Source organism: Labrus bergylta, chromosome 6, assembly GCF_963930695.1.
Source record: "Labrus bergylta chromosome 6, fLabBer1.1, whole genome shotgun sequence".
In the NCBI taxonomy this organism is placed as follows: domain Eukaryota; kingdom Metazoa; phylum Chordata; class Actinopteri; order Labriformes; family Labridae; genus Labrus; species Labrus bergylta.
This window is the reverse complement of record NC_089200.1, coordinates 26,405,936-26,422,337: the sequence shown is the minus strand read 5'-3', so window position 1 is coordinate 26,422,337 and position 16,402 is coordinate 26,405,936. Positions and strand designations below refer to the sequence as shown.

Genomic DNA, 16,402 nt, shown 5'->3' with positions numbered 1-16,402 from the left:
TTAGATGATTATTTGGAAGTAGTAAATCTAAGAACCATTGCTTCAAGAGATTAATGTCTCTTCTGGATGTTTAAATACTCTGTGATACTCTATAACTCTTTTTTAGATTTCATAAAAACCACAAGAACTTCTAGGTAACGCTCGTCGATATAAACCGTCTCTGAACAGTTTATCCTTCGATCAGCTGGTGTGAGGCCTCACTGTCTCTCTGTCATCACAGCTGAGAGCTCTCAGGTCGTCACCCGGCACAGTGACACACACGGCCCTGTGTGACAGCAGCCGGGTCACTGACTGCTGTCATCATGTGAGTGATATGTGACACTATGGGACCTGTCATGATGCGTGGGTTATTTCTAGACTTTGTGTAGTCCCAAATAAAATGATGGATGGATGGATGGATGGATGGATGGATGGATGGATGGATGGATGGATGGATGGATGGATGTTTGTCTGGGCCGGTGGGACTAAAACACAGCTGACACAATTACACCAACCAGCTCCTGCAGGTCTCCATGGTGCATCTGTTCATCATCAGGGGAATAAGTCTCTCATAAAGACACTGTCATTAAATTGAATTATCTTCTTTAGCGCCATCCTCTAGTCAACTGGTTCTTCTGGGTGACGAAGGCACTAATTGGTTGGTTGTGTGTCACTTTGTGTGCTTACAGGACTCTTCACAGCTTTTTCAGCTTGTTGGTCATCCTATTCTGAAACCATCCGTAACTACAGTATCGGGTTGGATACTACGTTTACAACACAGCAGCACAGGTAGCAGAATTTTAAACTTAGACATGACAGCAGTAAAGATCAAACAACAACACGATATCACGGCAACAAAAATGTCGAGATACGGGACCATGTAGTGGTCGGTGTGCGCGCCCCAAATGTGGAGGCTGTGGTTCTCCAGGCAGGTGACCTGTGGCGCCTTTCCCACATGTAATTGATTTCTGACTCTATCCACTAAAATCTAAAGAAAAAAAAAATGGCTACGTACAACAAACCAGTCCAAAGGCACACAACGTTTTGTCATTTCTTGTTTATAATGACCAAAAATTGCATAAATTGCAATAGTTACTTATTAGCATGTTAATTAGCAGCATACTGGCGGTTTATAAGTCATTATAAAGCACTTATTAGTACCTTATTTTACATGACCATAGTCTGTAGCCTCTGTAAATAGCCATTAAGAGTTTCCCCTCATTACCCTTCTAATCACTGTGTATTGATAGTAAGTGAGGAAGTTGTTGAACATGAATCATGATCTTTATAACTTCCACTTGTGTTGAAGTCATTTTTGACCAGGAGTAACTTTGACCAGAGTAATGAAGTTGTGTACTTCGTCCACCACTGCTTACAATACAACACGATACCATACCATATAATATGATGTCATACAATGTGATTCAATGTGGTACACATTATGTGACTATAGTAAAGTCAGTGTTATACTTCAGTGTTGCACACAGACAGCTGGCTCCACGGTAGAATCAATAAATAACAACATTAGAAAACTTTGGACAAATTCAGTTTTGGTCCTTCAGTAAATTTGTGTTTTGGTTTTGGGGTTGGACTATTAAAAAAAAAACGGTTATTGTTAATGTTATTCGTTGTTGTACAAATGTGTGCTGGGGGGACGGCATAGCCTTCTAGTCCGACCTGTGGCTCTTTTCCTGTATGTCATCCCCCCCCCCTCTTTCCCTGATTTCTAACCCTTTCAACTGTCTCTAAATAAAGGCAAAATAAACCTTGCTATGATGCTGCTATACTGTTTGTCAGCATTGATCCCTAAAAGTTGAAACTATTTGAAATGTATAAACATCTTTAAATAATTAATATAATTAGATTAATAAATATAAATAATAATCAGAATGATGTAACTCATAGATGACTGAGGATGCTGAACACGATTTGCTGATGTTGCAGACTTGTATGGTACCTGACACACCTGTTATTGTCCTGATGAAATCACAACTTGTGAGTCTTTGGATAATTATTATAATAATTGTGTGTTTCATATGTCTACAAAGCTTTAACATGAAGTCATATTCTTAGTTATAGGATGTTGAGCTCCTGTTAGACTGAATTACTGTTTATCCTGACCTGAGACACAAAAACAATCCTCTGACACCGTCGAGCACGGTCAACTATAAACTAGAGGAGGAAGTAAAAGGTTGCTTAAAATATCTGTGGTGTCAACATTGTGAAATAACAGACGTCTGAGTGTTGTTGTATTAGATCAACCGTTACTCTCAGTTTGTTCTGGTTACATTGTTCTAGTGTTGAAGTCAAGACCACATTAACCAAGACCAAGACATACCCAAGACCAGAGTGCTCCAAGACCGAAACAAGACCAAGACGTTAGGGATCGAGATCAAGTCAAGACCAAGATATTTAGGGATCGAGATCAAGTCAAGACCAAGACGTTTAGGGATCGAGATCAAGTCAAGACCAAGACGTTTAGGGGTCAAGATCAATTCAAGACCAAGACGTTTAGGGATCGAGATCAAGTCAAGACCAAGACGTTTAGGGGTCGAGATCAATTCAAGACCAAGACGTTAGGGGTCGAGATCAAGTCAAGACCAAGATGTTTAGGGATCGAGATCAAGTCAAGACCAAGACGTTTAGGGGTCGAGATCAAGTCAAGACCAAGACGTTAGGGGTCGAGATCAAGTCAAGACCAAGACGTTTAGGGGTCGAGATCAAGTCAAGACCAAGACGTTTAGGGATCGAGATCAAGTCAAGACCAAGACGTTTAGGGGTCGAGATCAAGTCAAGACCAAGACGTTAGGGGTCGAGATCAATTCAAGACCAAGACGTTTAGGGATCGAGATCAAGTCAAGACCAAGACGTTAGGGGTCGAGATCAAGTCAAGACCAAGATGTTAGGGATCGAGATCAAGTCAAGATCAAGTCAAGACCAAGACGTTTAGGGGTCGAGAATAAGTCAAGACCAAGACCATAAATATCTCAGAAAAATCATCTTGTGTGATGGTTAGACTGTCACCACAGGAAGTTTGCAGCTGTAACTGGGGGATAAATATGAGTTGAAGTCGTTTGTCTTTTAGAAAAATCAGTTTTCCTTTCCCGGTAATGACAAAAATAGCCTTTCAGCGGTGGTCTTGACCGGTTTAAAATCCGGAGTCCGCCCAGTCTGAAACTGAGACAAGACTGAGTAAAAATGCTTTAGACTCAGAGGCGAGACCGAGACCTTCAAAAAGTGGTCTTGAGTCCGGTCTTTTGAGTACTACAACACAACATTGTTCAATACAATCTAATACTCAAATATAATATGCTGCACAACAATGAGGAGGAAAACAAAACAAACTTGTTCCCCTCGTTTACAGCTCTGTGTATAAGAGACACAACTTCTGACATCATGTTTGTCTACTTTATTCTCACATATAATCCACACTGTTGTATCCAGGGTACAAAAATACAGCTACAACACTTTGTTACCCTTTTAAGGTAAAATACCTGGATTGTAATTTTCATGATTGTCTTTTCTTGTCTTTCCAGATTAATGCTGCTCTCATATAGTGGGACGACCCGTTGCGTACTCGTTGAGGTCTCTCTCTCCACACAGGTGTGTATCTCTGTGAGAACACTTCCCCTCTTTTGAGTCGCCTGTTGTCACCGGCGACGCTCTTTACTGTAATTGAGAGAAGGATCATTTTACAAACATTGTTTCAGCAGTCTTTCATTATTCATCAGACCCAGCCCTCTCAAGTCTGTCATATCCAGAGACACATTTTAACTGTCAGTGTGGTGCTGCCCTCTGGTGGTAGAACAGTGATCTTTATGTAGAAGCAAATGAGTTTATGCATTTAGAGACTGCTAGCTAAAGTGTCAGTAGGAGATATAGAAAGATATACTGAATATTAAAATAAAATACAAAGAAATACAAAATGTACTGTGTTGAAAATTGATATTGCATAGACACACACACACACACACACACAAACACACACACACATTATATATATTTGTGTGTAGTGTGTAAAGAGTTGCATTGCATGATGTTAATTAGTATAACATCTTTCAGTAGGATCAAGTTGTTCAAAGGTAATCTATTTGGATTAAGGCTATCCAATGGGACGAAATCTTGTAGATCCATCCGTCCATTATCTACTGCTTTTCCTGTTTGGGGTCGCAGGGGGCTGGAGCCGATCTCAGCTGCCATTGGGCGAGAGGCGGGGTTACACCCTGGATCCTGACTGACTGTCAATCACAGGGCTGACATATAGAGGCAGACAGAGGCAATTTTTGAGTCACAAATCAACCTAACGAGCACGTTTTTGGACTGTGGGAGATGCCACGCATGCACATGGAGAACATGCAAACTCCACACAGAGAGGCTCCTGGGTAACAGGGATTCAAACCATGAACCTTCTTACTCCAGTACTAACCACTGCACCACTGTGTAGCCTTGAAATCTTGAATATGGGTTGTTCAAAAGAAAAAAAGTGCTTTGTGTTATCTGGATAAAAACTCCTGTTTGTTTTGTTTTAACCTTTGAGTAGGATTGAGGATCCAGTTATTCTGATCAAGCTCAGGGTTGATTCAGGCTGGCAGGAACAAAATGTAATCAAACTTTAGAGAAGGTCAAACCAAACAATTTTACAATCATGTCGATCAAAATAATTAATTTAAAATTGATAATTGCTCCTGTGACATAGTAGATAAGTAGACTTGTTGTTTCCCCCTTTAAATATTCCACCAAACAGCTGTTTACATCATTCATTAATATTGTCATTCATGGATTTTGGCGCCTCTTGTGAAAAAAGTATGAAGTGTGTTGTACCATTTGGAGCACGTGTGAGCTAGAATTTGTAATCTTAAGAAGTCTGTGTCTGGTTCAGGTTGATCCATCTAATACATTTTTAATCTAGAAAGTAAGCTGCAGCAGCTGATTTTAAACCCTTTGAACAACCGAGGCCAAATGATCCATTAAAGAATCTCACTCTCTCGTGTTGTGCGACCGCTTGTCCACCACATGATGGCAGTGTTGTGCAGTCTATGATCTCTACTGTTCCGGTTTGAGATCATTCATCTGTTCACTCATATAGTGCAATTACTACTCTGGATTAAACACAAACATTGATGACTGATCCGCAAACCTCTCTTTGACCACATTTGGTCACATCAGAACTGGAACCAAGAGAATCATCTATTCCTTGAGCCAAATGTTCCTTAATGGTACATGTGTACTTCTCTTTGCAGTGTTGTCTGGGTTTAATTAGTAAAGAACTGTGTCTGCATTGTAGCCATGCTGTATGCTGTACATGTGTTAATTAATAACATACAGGTCTCTATGCTTCTGGTATCCTGCACATGTAGTGGAGTGGGGAATGTGGGTGCAGCTGGGTGGGGAAGCAGATTTAGAGGCATAAGAGGCATAAAGATGAATCAAATGGTTAATCGATCTGAATGGAGGAATTGTTTTAGAGTGTAGCATCCTAAAGACAGCTTTAGGAGAGAACAGGGTAGGTTTGATTGATTGAACAACAATGTGAGTTTGATGTTCAGTGTGAGAGTGAGCAAGTAGGTGCAACAAAGTCATTTTCTGCGAGTGTGCAGGTGTGTTGCTAATTGCCTGCAGGACATCGCCTTTTTGCACAGCAGCTGCCGAACAGAGAAAAACCTGCTCTTTGAAATAACTGACACAACACTGATACCATCCAGCCATTAGGCAGCTTGTACTGTATGTATATATATATATATATATATATATATATATATAAAATTAATAATGATAAAGAGCATTATAAGAACCGTTGAGAGAAAGTATGTGCTCGATGCAACTTGAGCTTTCGAGTGTCGGGGAGTGTGTTTATACGTGGAGGAAGTATTGCATTGTTGTTGCACCCAAGGGAGATCCCGGGCCTTAGCAGGCAAGTCCTCCATCCTGTTTCATAAGCATCTGCTCATATATGGGCATCTTCTTTCTTTCTTTCTCCTGCGTTGCAATTCGTCTGCTTCCTAAACACCCCCCCCCCCCCCCCCCCCCTCCCCTTCAACTCCTCATTTCCTCTGAATCTCGCCGCTCCCACTCCCTCCTAATTCACACTCCTACTCATGTCGGTTACTGCTGGGCAGAGGCGGGAGTGCCTCTTCCCTCTGCAGGAAGTAATCTCATTTGATCACCAGTACTGATGCTTGCATCCATGGCTATTAAAACCAGAGCGCTGATTTTGCAAATGCGTGTTCCTTTAGTATCCATATGTTACAGATGATGGACATAGCACAGAACATGTTTCTGTATGTTTCCATCATGCCACTCATGTCCCTCTTTGATTTTTGTTCATGCAAGAGGAAGACAGAGCCCTGTTCATTGTTGAAGACACAGAACTGAATACATTTTTCTCCCTTGTTTGTCTTTTCAGCTTTCTTCTGTTCTCAGGAACTACGACGTAGCCTTTGATGCCTGTGTAAATAAACCTAACACTTCTGCAGATTCATGTGTGTTTTGTGTATGTGCACCTCTGATTCTGGGAATTCGGTGTGCACTGGGTGGCCTCAAAGTGCCCTGGATGCATGCAGATTCCCTCTGGAGATTAGCCGACCTATCTTCACAGCTGTAATGTAGACACATGTTGCCTTTGAAGTAGGACAAACAGTCTCATCAAGTGTTTGGCCACAGGGCACAGAAAGTTTCACTACGCTGCAGCTGGGGCTCCTTTAACCACTCACTTCTTCTTTCTGGTCACCTGAAACAACATTTGCAATATAAACAGCATGCTTTAAAGTTAATGCTGAAGATGGAATCATACAAATGTGGTTTATTAGCACAGGAACAGTTCCTGTGAAAGGCTTTGTGGGAACAAAACTGAAAGTCCACCTCAGTCAGCACTGTGCCTCCATAAAACCGTTAGCGTGGATGAATTATTACTGGACTTTCTCATGTGTATCTACCATATCCCCCTCATTGTTGCCGCCTTGTGACATATTATCAGCCCACTCAAACAACTAGGTCACTGCAGATCCAATTTCCATGGCTGAGATTTTCACACAACAGCCTGCCAGGTGCTGACTTCACCTCTGTCTGTGGAGAGTTCCGTGCATGGATTGTTTTTTAAGCCATGCTCGTGTCTTGTCGCTCAGGATGGTTACATTTCTTGATACTTTTGAGGTACCCCAGGTGATGAATCCCAATGCGATTAATTTCAGTGCACAAAACTCCTAAAATGTCCTGAATTGTTTCAGGGTGAGCTGCATTTGAGAACGCAAACAGGCATATGTTTCACTCCGACTTTACCTTGGAATCTTTCTTGCATGCCCCCCTGGTAAATCTTCTGCATATTCACGGTGATCTGATGTGAGAATGCAGCGAGATATGTTCAGTAAAAGTCAACGCAGGTGAGCGGGCGGGGGTTGACATAAATATCCTGCTGCAGAAGCAGGACAGGTGTGATCTTTGTGAAAGTAATGAAACTGCTTCATTATGTTTTCTGTTCACCTCTATCTTTGTCCCTGCTCATTTGTTGATTCAGTGAATATGTCTACTGCACATAGAATTGGTATAAAAGCAAAAACTGCATGCAACCACTGGATGCATTGACATAAAATAAGCTTCAGACATTCATGTTCCCATAAAGATAAATCCTAATCGGTTGACTTTAAACCCCACACTTGGCCCTTAAAGCGTAAGACATGTTCATGCAAGCACATATATATGCCTGACGCATGCACCATCTGCATTGTCTTTAGAATTCATTGGAGCCCTTACAAAGCACACCTTCTCTGTGGACGCCATAAACACAGTATTGTTGTTGAAAGACTGACTTTCTCTGGAGCATGAGAGCTACATGTGGGCGTGACAGATTCTGTTGATAGCAAAGAAGAAAGTGTTATATTCAGACAGTTGGTGCATTCTTCATGTATAATAAACATCGATGTAAGCAATGAGTACAAGTATGTTACTCTATTATTGTGATAAAAAACTGGAAATTGTACTGGAATACTTTTTGGAGCTCGATGCACATAACTTGAAACTGGGCCAAACCTGCACAAAGCGAGACGTCTGGTCGGAGCCATCAGCACTTCTGCAGACTTAAACACTTGTCCCAGTTTATTTTTATATCCTACATGTTGAGGTCTTTGTAAGGAAAGTGCTTCTGCCTAGCAACAATTTGACTGCTGTTAAACACCCTTTAATCATGTCTGCAGACTCCTGACAATAAACAGTGTGCACAGGCACAGCCGGCTTTATCAGTCCACGTGTGGCCATGTTCACTTTGGGACTCTTGCGACTTGTGTCTCTGTGCCACGTAATGTTCAGACAAGAATTCCTCCCTGATCTTTCCTGCGGGAGCCGTCCAGGGAATGTCGGCTTCCAGTTAACAAACATAACGGTCTGGCAGTTAGGAGAGGAAGACCCAGCAGCAGCAGCAGCCGGGCTGTCACCCTGCCCAGGAAATCTGCCCAGCCACTGGTTACATGCCTGGGATTCTTTTCCACAAGCTGCTCTTTCCTCCTTTGATTTCTTCTCTCTTAAACATTTCCCTCCACCAGACAGTGGCAAAGGAAATATTTTCCAGTCTAGAAATAAGTTTCTTGTAATTGCTTTGCCTTCAAGTTTACACTTGGCAGTCTGTCCTGCTGTAAGAATGTGCCTTTGATTGATGTTCATTAGGGGTGAAACAGGGCGGTTTGCTGCTCGGCATTGCAGTCGCGTTCCAACGGAGTTACGCTGTTCTGACAACAAACCGCTGCAACCGGCACACACATACTTTCCCTGTGAGATCCTGGCCGGTACGTTCAATAAATGCAGCATTATAAGACTCCCAATATGCTGGACTGAAAACGGTTCAGTCATCGTTTGAGCTCTGTGCACCAGACTAGCTTGAAATATCACATAATGTAGGTCATTGTTAAATGAGGTAATGCTGGGCTCTGGTTTGGGAAAATGGGTTTCTCATTTTGGATAATAAGCAGGCTGTCTTTGCTTTTAACTACTCCCTTCTCAGGATCCGACTTGTCTGGTCTCTGTGACCTCGTGATGGCAGAAATATTCTCACCAATGTAAATGATTTACTACAACGTGATCATTGTGCTCAAACATTTTATGTCACCCCTTTGTTGCCTGTTCTTGATTTTTTTTTTCCTGAGAAATAAAACTGCTGAGTTTTATCTGACGCAGCAGGTCAGAACACGTGGCACTTGAGGAACACAGACAGACATTTGGCATTTGTGAATTCCTGCAGAAAATGCCCCGGCCAGATCACTTGGATTTTTTGTTTGTTAGCATATGCATGCAGTCATTTGCATTTTAAAAGATACTCCTGCAGCATTCCTTCCTTACACATGTATTTCTCTTTCTCTTTCTCACGTCAGCTTCTGTCAGTAACACGTGTTTGCACTCATCTGCCACTGAGCATTCTGCATGCATGAGCTGTAAACATGTGCTTTTGGGCACAAGAGACTGCACCCGAGAAGACACACACTCATCTTTTGTACCTTAAAGGTCACTCCCTGTTGTCTAGACTTAACATACACACGCTAGTCCCACGAGAAAGTCAGATTCTCCATGTGCTCCTTTCTCTTCTCGTGGAGCGTTGTGTACAAATTATAGCCTGTGTATGGAAAAAAAAACCTTCAGTAGACAATGTATGGAGTCTGACGGTCTCTCTTTGCATCGTCACTAGAGGAAAGGTCTTTTTTCCTGATGGTGAACATTGTTCTGCTTTTCTTCTTGGTGAACAAGCCTTCTGGCAGAAAGCACGATAAGCAACATTTTAGGCAGCAAGTACCAGACATCGTCTCTGTTTGATAATAATAGATCTCACGTCTCTGTCTCCCTCCATTGTACAGAATTGAAGCAAAAACAGCCCCATGACGGTCGCTGACATATTGCACTGGTGATGTTGAGGCAGATGATATTAAAACTTAAATCATTAAAAAAAGTTATTTGTCTCTGTGCACCGCCTGTGTCTGATCTGACTTAAAGCAGTTCAATACAGATGTTATTTCCTCTTCTCTAGATCATCTCTTGTGTGGTACTTACTCTCTGATGAAGTCCCTTTGAATAAAAGTGTCTGCGAAATGAAATGTAGAATGGACATAATTGAAAGCCAGATGCGCAGAAGGGAGCTGGATGGTAAAACCTCGTATTCATACCTCGTCTACTCTGCTAATCGACTTAAAGGGATACTTCACCCGTTGAAACGAGACTCTGTATTGACATTAAGTCATATATGTAGTAGAAATGTGAAATACATTTTGAAGTTGGTGCCTTCTTGGCCGAGAAAAGGCAGAAAGTGTGGATGAAAGACACCTAATCCCAGAATGCACAGCACCGCAGGCCACTCCCACTAAGGTCCAGGTCAGAATCAGAAATACTTTATTAATCCCAGAGGGAAATTAGATCGATACAGTTTCTCCAAAATATACAATATAGCAGTAGAAATATAGTAATAACAACATTTACAGACATATTTACTTCAACACATGAGGCCATTTCCTCAACTGATTCAGAGATTTCTTCTAGAATTGATCTTGGAAATTCCTGTCAGAAAACAGACTCTATGTCTGTGTCCATAGACAAACAGTGAGAGCACTGACACTACCAGTCTGCCCCAGCTCGAGCCGGCCTGGGCTCCTCGTCCTCACCACCGCCGACAGGCAGGCCTTATGTCTCGGCTTCTGAGCTGGCAGCGGCCGGCGGCGGCAATATAGCAATATAGCCACGAGATGGTTGCTGCAGACAGGCCGGTCTGGTGTCGCGGCCTTTTCGTCATTATCAGCTTTCTCCATAGAGCCTGCTAGCATAGCTTCCAAGCAATATGGCGGACGTTTGATTGATTTTGATTTTGATTCTGGGAGTGGGTTCCCACCCACTGATCTGTGATTGGTCTGTAGCTTCAGTGGTCGAAAATATGAGGAACTAGCGTTGTAGTTTCACCCTGCTAACCGCAACAGCTTCCAGTGACGCAAAAAACGTCATTTTGCGTCACTGGAAGCTCCTTTTCAGACTCAGAAAAACAAAGATTTCCCATCTCAGGGGGAAAATGAGGGCGGGATGCGTGACCATTCAAAAATACTACCAGGTTTCTATAATACAAAGCTTAATGCAAATGGGTAAGTATCCCTTTAAGAAGGCTGCAATGAGCGGCTCTGGTAAACTCTTAGTCTGCAAAGTAACTAGTTTGAAATCTTGTAAAAGAGCTACAGAACAGATCAAGAAGTTCACTAGTGACTGTGGAATTCATATGAAACTCATACAGGTATCATCTTGACACCAGAGAGTTATGTCAGCGGGAGAACACTCAAGGCTTTCCTATGTGCTCACCGTGAAAAAGTGCACTTTGCCTACAGTGACCCTTGTGCAGCACTGGGTGAGGTGGATGTTTGGGATTCTTTCTCAGTTTATAATACCTGTTTCATTGCTCTGAAATCTTTCAACTCACTGTGTATGCAAATAGCGCGCAGGACAAAGTCCAGATTACTAATGCATCAAGACTGCAGGCTCTCAATCAGGTGGCTTCCAGACAGGGAGATGTCATGAGACAATATCTGCAGCCACTTGTGGAGCCTCCCTATAAGGACATGGTGTCCACCCCAGCGTCTCCTGCGTCCTCGTCCCTCTCCTCTGCTTCCCCCTCGTCTGCTCATTAGATGCAGTTTAGTGCTCACTCAGCTCCGGGGTGCTCCAAAGTTCACAGGAAGGAGAGGAGAAAGGGGGGGGGGGGTGGGAGTGTCATTCCTGTTACTGAGGTCAGAGGGCTGTGTTGTTTTTCCCAGCCCTCCTCTTATTCCGTGCCTCTCTCTGCCTTTTGTTCGTCATGATAAGCAGTCAGGAGGCAGCAGTGAAGAAGCCTCCCTATCACCTACCACCACCACCACCTTCAGCGCTGGCCATGTGCTGATTAGATCAACCTCTTCAACTCCACAAAACACAAAGATTGCTTTCCTTTTTCTCTCTATTCAGCCCATTACTATTGTGTTTGCATGGTTCATTATCATGCAGCTTTTTGCAGCTGCAGATACTTCTCGATCCAGTGAAGTGTTCTTTAAATCTTTGTCTCTTTGAGTTGTGTATGCATTCACCTGATCTACATTTGAACAGCTCTGAGTCGTCTGAATGCCCTTCAGTTTAATCTTTTATCCAAAACAACATTTTAGATGGTCTAGCTTTTTAAGAGTTGTTGCTGAGGTAAAAATGCATTATACAAAGATCCTGCAAGTATTTTAAAGCTTTGGTTCAATCTGAGTTAAAGTATCACCTAAAAATGTGACATAATTTGTCAGACATACAGAGTACAAGCATAACATGTACATGTTCCTGTCACTTGTTTCCGTCGATCACATCTTGCCTGATTAACTTATTGCAAGTTGGTTTATTCTGACTCAGATAAATCCATTAAAATGTGTATGAATGTGGTAAGTTACTTCTGATGGACACTTTACTCAGCAGCCTCTGCCATCAGTGTGTGAATGTGTAGGTGTGACCTGCGGTGTAAAATGCGCTTTGAGAAGTCAGAAGACTAGAAAAGTGCTCTACAAGCTCAAGTCCATTTACCATTTACCTGCTGCCTTCACACATCTGCTCACCTCGACCTCACGCAGACATTTCACTAGTGGGTCAGACGGAAAAGGTCAGCGTGAAGTCAGGAGTGAAAAATCCATCCATTTGTTTTCTGCATGAAAAGATCACCATATGAAAAGTCTAAAATGCCACGCTGAAATATGAGCGCAGTCACAATTAAGGCCGCAAGAATTGGATGATGAAAGTGTCTCTCTAGCTTAGCAGACATCTCTACGTCAAACATTTTCTTGTCTAGTAATAAAAACACCTCTTCAAATTCAAAAACAAAGTCAAAGGATCTAGACTAACTCACATCTGCCAATTGTTCTATGTCAGGTTATTACAAAAATCTAGCAAACAATGTGCAAAAATCCAACTTATAAACACATTTAATAGACTCAGACATTTCTGGGTAAAGGGGATAAAACGGGATCATGGATATCGTCAGTATTTGTATAATTGTCGGTACAGACCGGCAGGAAAAATATTCTATTGTTCTACAGATTTTCTATGTTGTGAAAGTGCTGCAGGATTAATTATTCTACTTGTTTATACAAGTTTCTCATCCTGCAGTCACTCCATGATGAATAAAATATTCCCCTGAGAAAGAATCAATCAAAGAAAGGAGACAAGGCAACGTATGCATGCATGGTTGTGTGTGTGTGTGTGTGTGTGTGTGTGTGTGTGTGTGTGTGTGTGTGTGTGTGTGTGTGTGTGTGTGTGTTAGTATAAGGCATGGGAATGTGTGGAAGTAGGGAAAAGGTGAGAGGGCTAGGTGTTATTAACCTCTGAGGAACGGTTTGGTAACGTCAGCTTTATGGGTAACGCTGAAACTAGGAAAAGAAAAGTTGCTTTTGTTTATCCTTATGCAACGGACCGTGTAAAACAGCCTGTTGGCCCCTTGGACTGACATGTCATTCAGTTCTCCACGCCCTGTTTGCATCCTATATTACTGGCTATTAAGCCAAATGTGAAGCAAACAGAACGTGATCAGTGTGCGTTGCACTTGGAAGTTGGAATGAGAGGAATTTCCTGCAGCCTGTTTTACATTCCCGTTTAGTAAGATGTATAAAGAGCTGATTTTCATGCACAGTGTGCACCTTGTTGAGTAAAATGCTCCGATTTCTGTTCTTTTCCTAAATGAATGACAGGGTGGTGCATTTAGCTGGAGTGTAAATGCTGGATTATTGTAACAATGAGCGCTGTGCGTTGGTTGTTTGGTGCCTTGTGAGAGTGGCAGGCTAAAGGTGGTGTGAGAATGAGGGGCTGTGGGTTTACTGAATTCCTATCCGGTGAGTTGAGCGTTGGTTTCTGTCTAGACAAAGCTCAGTTGTCGGGGAGACTCAGGCAGATCCAGGACTGCCTCGGGCTCCAGGAAGTATTGGTGGGAGAGAGAGTGGGCTTTTTTTTCCCTCCTGCTCACTTTTCCCTCCTTGGGGGATTTCAGGGAAAGATGTCAACTGCTGAGAGTGAGTTTTTTTTTTTTTTATTGGTGCTGGGAGTTTTTCTCCCATGATAGGGTGGAGACAGCCTGGTGCATTTGTGCAGAGATATCGAAGACATAAAATCTCAATGCTTTCATGTCTCCCACTCAGCAGGAAACAGCAACCAGGCCCACCTTGCACACAAAGCCATTCACAGGCACATACACACTATGCAACACACACACATTCAGTTGGGTATAACATTATTTGTTATCCAAATATGGGGGACTTTTTACAAGACATAATACCACAAAAGCAGTTCACTAGCTCTCTGTTCCTTGGAGCTACTCTGTAAGGCTCTATTGTCTTTGAGTGACTGTGAACAGCAAGATAAGGCAAAGACAGGCGGCGTGACGGCTCCCACAGCGTCGGATCAGGGGCTGACTAAGGCTCATTAACTGTTACACTCAGCTGTGCCCTGAGGGCTGCTTCTTGGAGCCATGTGCGACGTTCCACTGGAGCTCAGACAGTTGCATGTCTTCAGAGGATTTGTAGTGATGACAGCAGAGTTAAACGGTGTTTCCAATATGTCAGAAATAACACCACGGACCCCAAAGTCAACAAGTCCTCCATAATAGGGTTTGGAATTAAAAGAATATCAAGTCATGGCTGAGGGATTGTCATTATTTTGTGCAGGTATTTTGTCATAAACCAGGTGAAGGAGAAACAGGGCATTTGTAAGAACTGGCTGATATTCATTTATTAATTTGTTATCCCCATAGGTTGCGGCTCTGTGGCTAAGCTTAATATTTAAATATGGTGATATCTGGCTTAAAGGAAGAATGTGCAACATTTTATACATAAATACAGCAGAAATGAAGTATATCTTAATATAAATGTCTCTCTGAGTCACCACTGTCTGCAATGAGCGAGAAGCGTCTGTGGCTGGCCATGTTGTTGTTGTTTTCAGGCTGTGTTTACATCATGTTTACAGATGGCCGACGCCTCTTCTTGCGTATGAAAGCAGTTTTAGTCAAGACTAGATAAAGGAGGAAATGGATAGCCTACCCACTGCTTATTTAAATGTCACGTTTTTAGATCACAGTCATTCTGTATCTATTTATATGCAATGTTAAGCTAAGAGCTAACTAGTTTGTGCTAACATTAGCCTGCTAGCCATAACTGCAGGCCACAAGCATTTACAGCTCGAGCAAAGGACAATTTTGTGCAACGCCTGCGTTAAACTCCTTTGCGCGAAACCTGCGGGGAGTGTGGTTGGAGGTGTGTCACTGGAGGTGAACATAGGTCTCAGTATGGCGGGTTTCCTCCCTGCTGAATTATCTATATGAGCTGTATGTTGTTTTCTTCTCCTCTTGAAGACATACCTGACAAAGCTTTCATTTTTACTTTTTACTTGAAAATCTGCATCATGATGTTATTTTCAGCTTCAAGTTCCTTTTTTTGTACTTGAAGTAAATTTGGTTGCAGGGAGAAAACATAAAACACAGACAATACATAAAACATACAAAGTGTAAATGCATGGTACACAGGTGAAAGTGCAGAAGTGCATGAAGTGCGTAGATTCCAATTGAACAATTGATACCTGGCAATCTTCAGAACTGTTTTCAGACATGTCTGGAGGGGCAAACTTTACTTTACTTTTGATCTGAACACATCACAGTCGCTTCTCCAGTTGATAACTGGGCTGTAAACAATGCAGGGCAGGGTAAAGGGAAGTCTTTGCTGGAGGTCCAAAAACCTCCTGTCATCAGACACTGGTCGGCTACGTACTCCGCCCACCAACCTGCGGACTGTGGGGGGCAGAGCCTTCAGTGTGACAGCAGCAACCCTCGGAAAAATCTCCAACAATACATCCATGGACATCTTCAAAAAACTCCTGAAAACCCAACTATTAAAGTCAGCCTGTGGACTCAGTTCATCCTGTTATCACCGGCTACATCGCTAGCACTCTTTGTTTTATTCCTTTTTGTTGCTCTCATGTTAAGCATGCTTGGGTCCGTTGGAAGGCGCTAAATAAATCCAAGCCAATATTATCATTGTTGTTTAATGCTTACGGCTGGCTACACCTGGATCACCAAAAAGTTTGCTTTCGTTCCCAGTCGTCAGACAATAGTCGATGGGTCCAGAGATTTGATCTGGCTCAAAGAAACCGAGATTGCAAAGACCAAAATGCAAAACTTGAGCCTCCAAATGTTGCAATATTTGACCATCTTAAGATCAGAATAACAAAGATGTAATGTCTAAGAGACATTGTGAAAACATGAGAGCAACAAATTAGTCAAATAGATAGATAAAATGATCACAAAGAGAAAAGGTTCCAGCTGCTCCCAAAGCTCTTTTTATTACACTTGTTCAAAGAGGGTGTGCAGCATGCAACAGGTTTGCATGATAACTTCCACCCACACTCATCTGTATGACAGTATTTCTTTATTAAT

At 42.3% G+C, this 16,402-nt stretch overlaps 1 protein-coding gene across 3 annotated transcripts in view; it reads left to right on the top strand.

Moving 5' to 3' along the window:
* Positions 1 to 16,402, top strand: part of gng12b (guanine nucleotide binding protein (G protein), gamma 12b) — a 31,104-nt gene that overhangs the window by 3,464 nt on the left and 11,238 nt on the right. Inside the window, exon 2 of one of the 3 annotated variants that reach the window (XM_020632218.3) lies at positions 3,516 to 3,582. The exons of 1 other annotated variant lie outside the window; for it this stretch is intronic. The gene's annotated coding sequence lies outside the window, so the exon portion shown is untranslated. Of the gene's footprint in view, positions 1 to 3,515; positions 3,583 to 13,811; positions 13,992 to 16,402 lie in introns of those variants that run through there. One more of the 3 variants, XM_065956071.1, reaches the window with a different exon arrangement.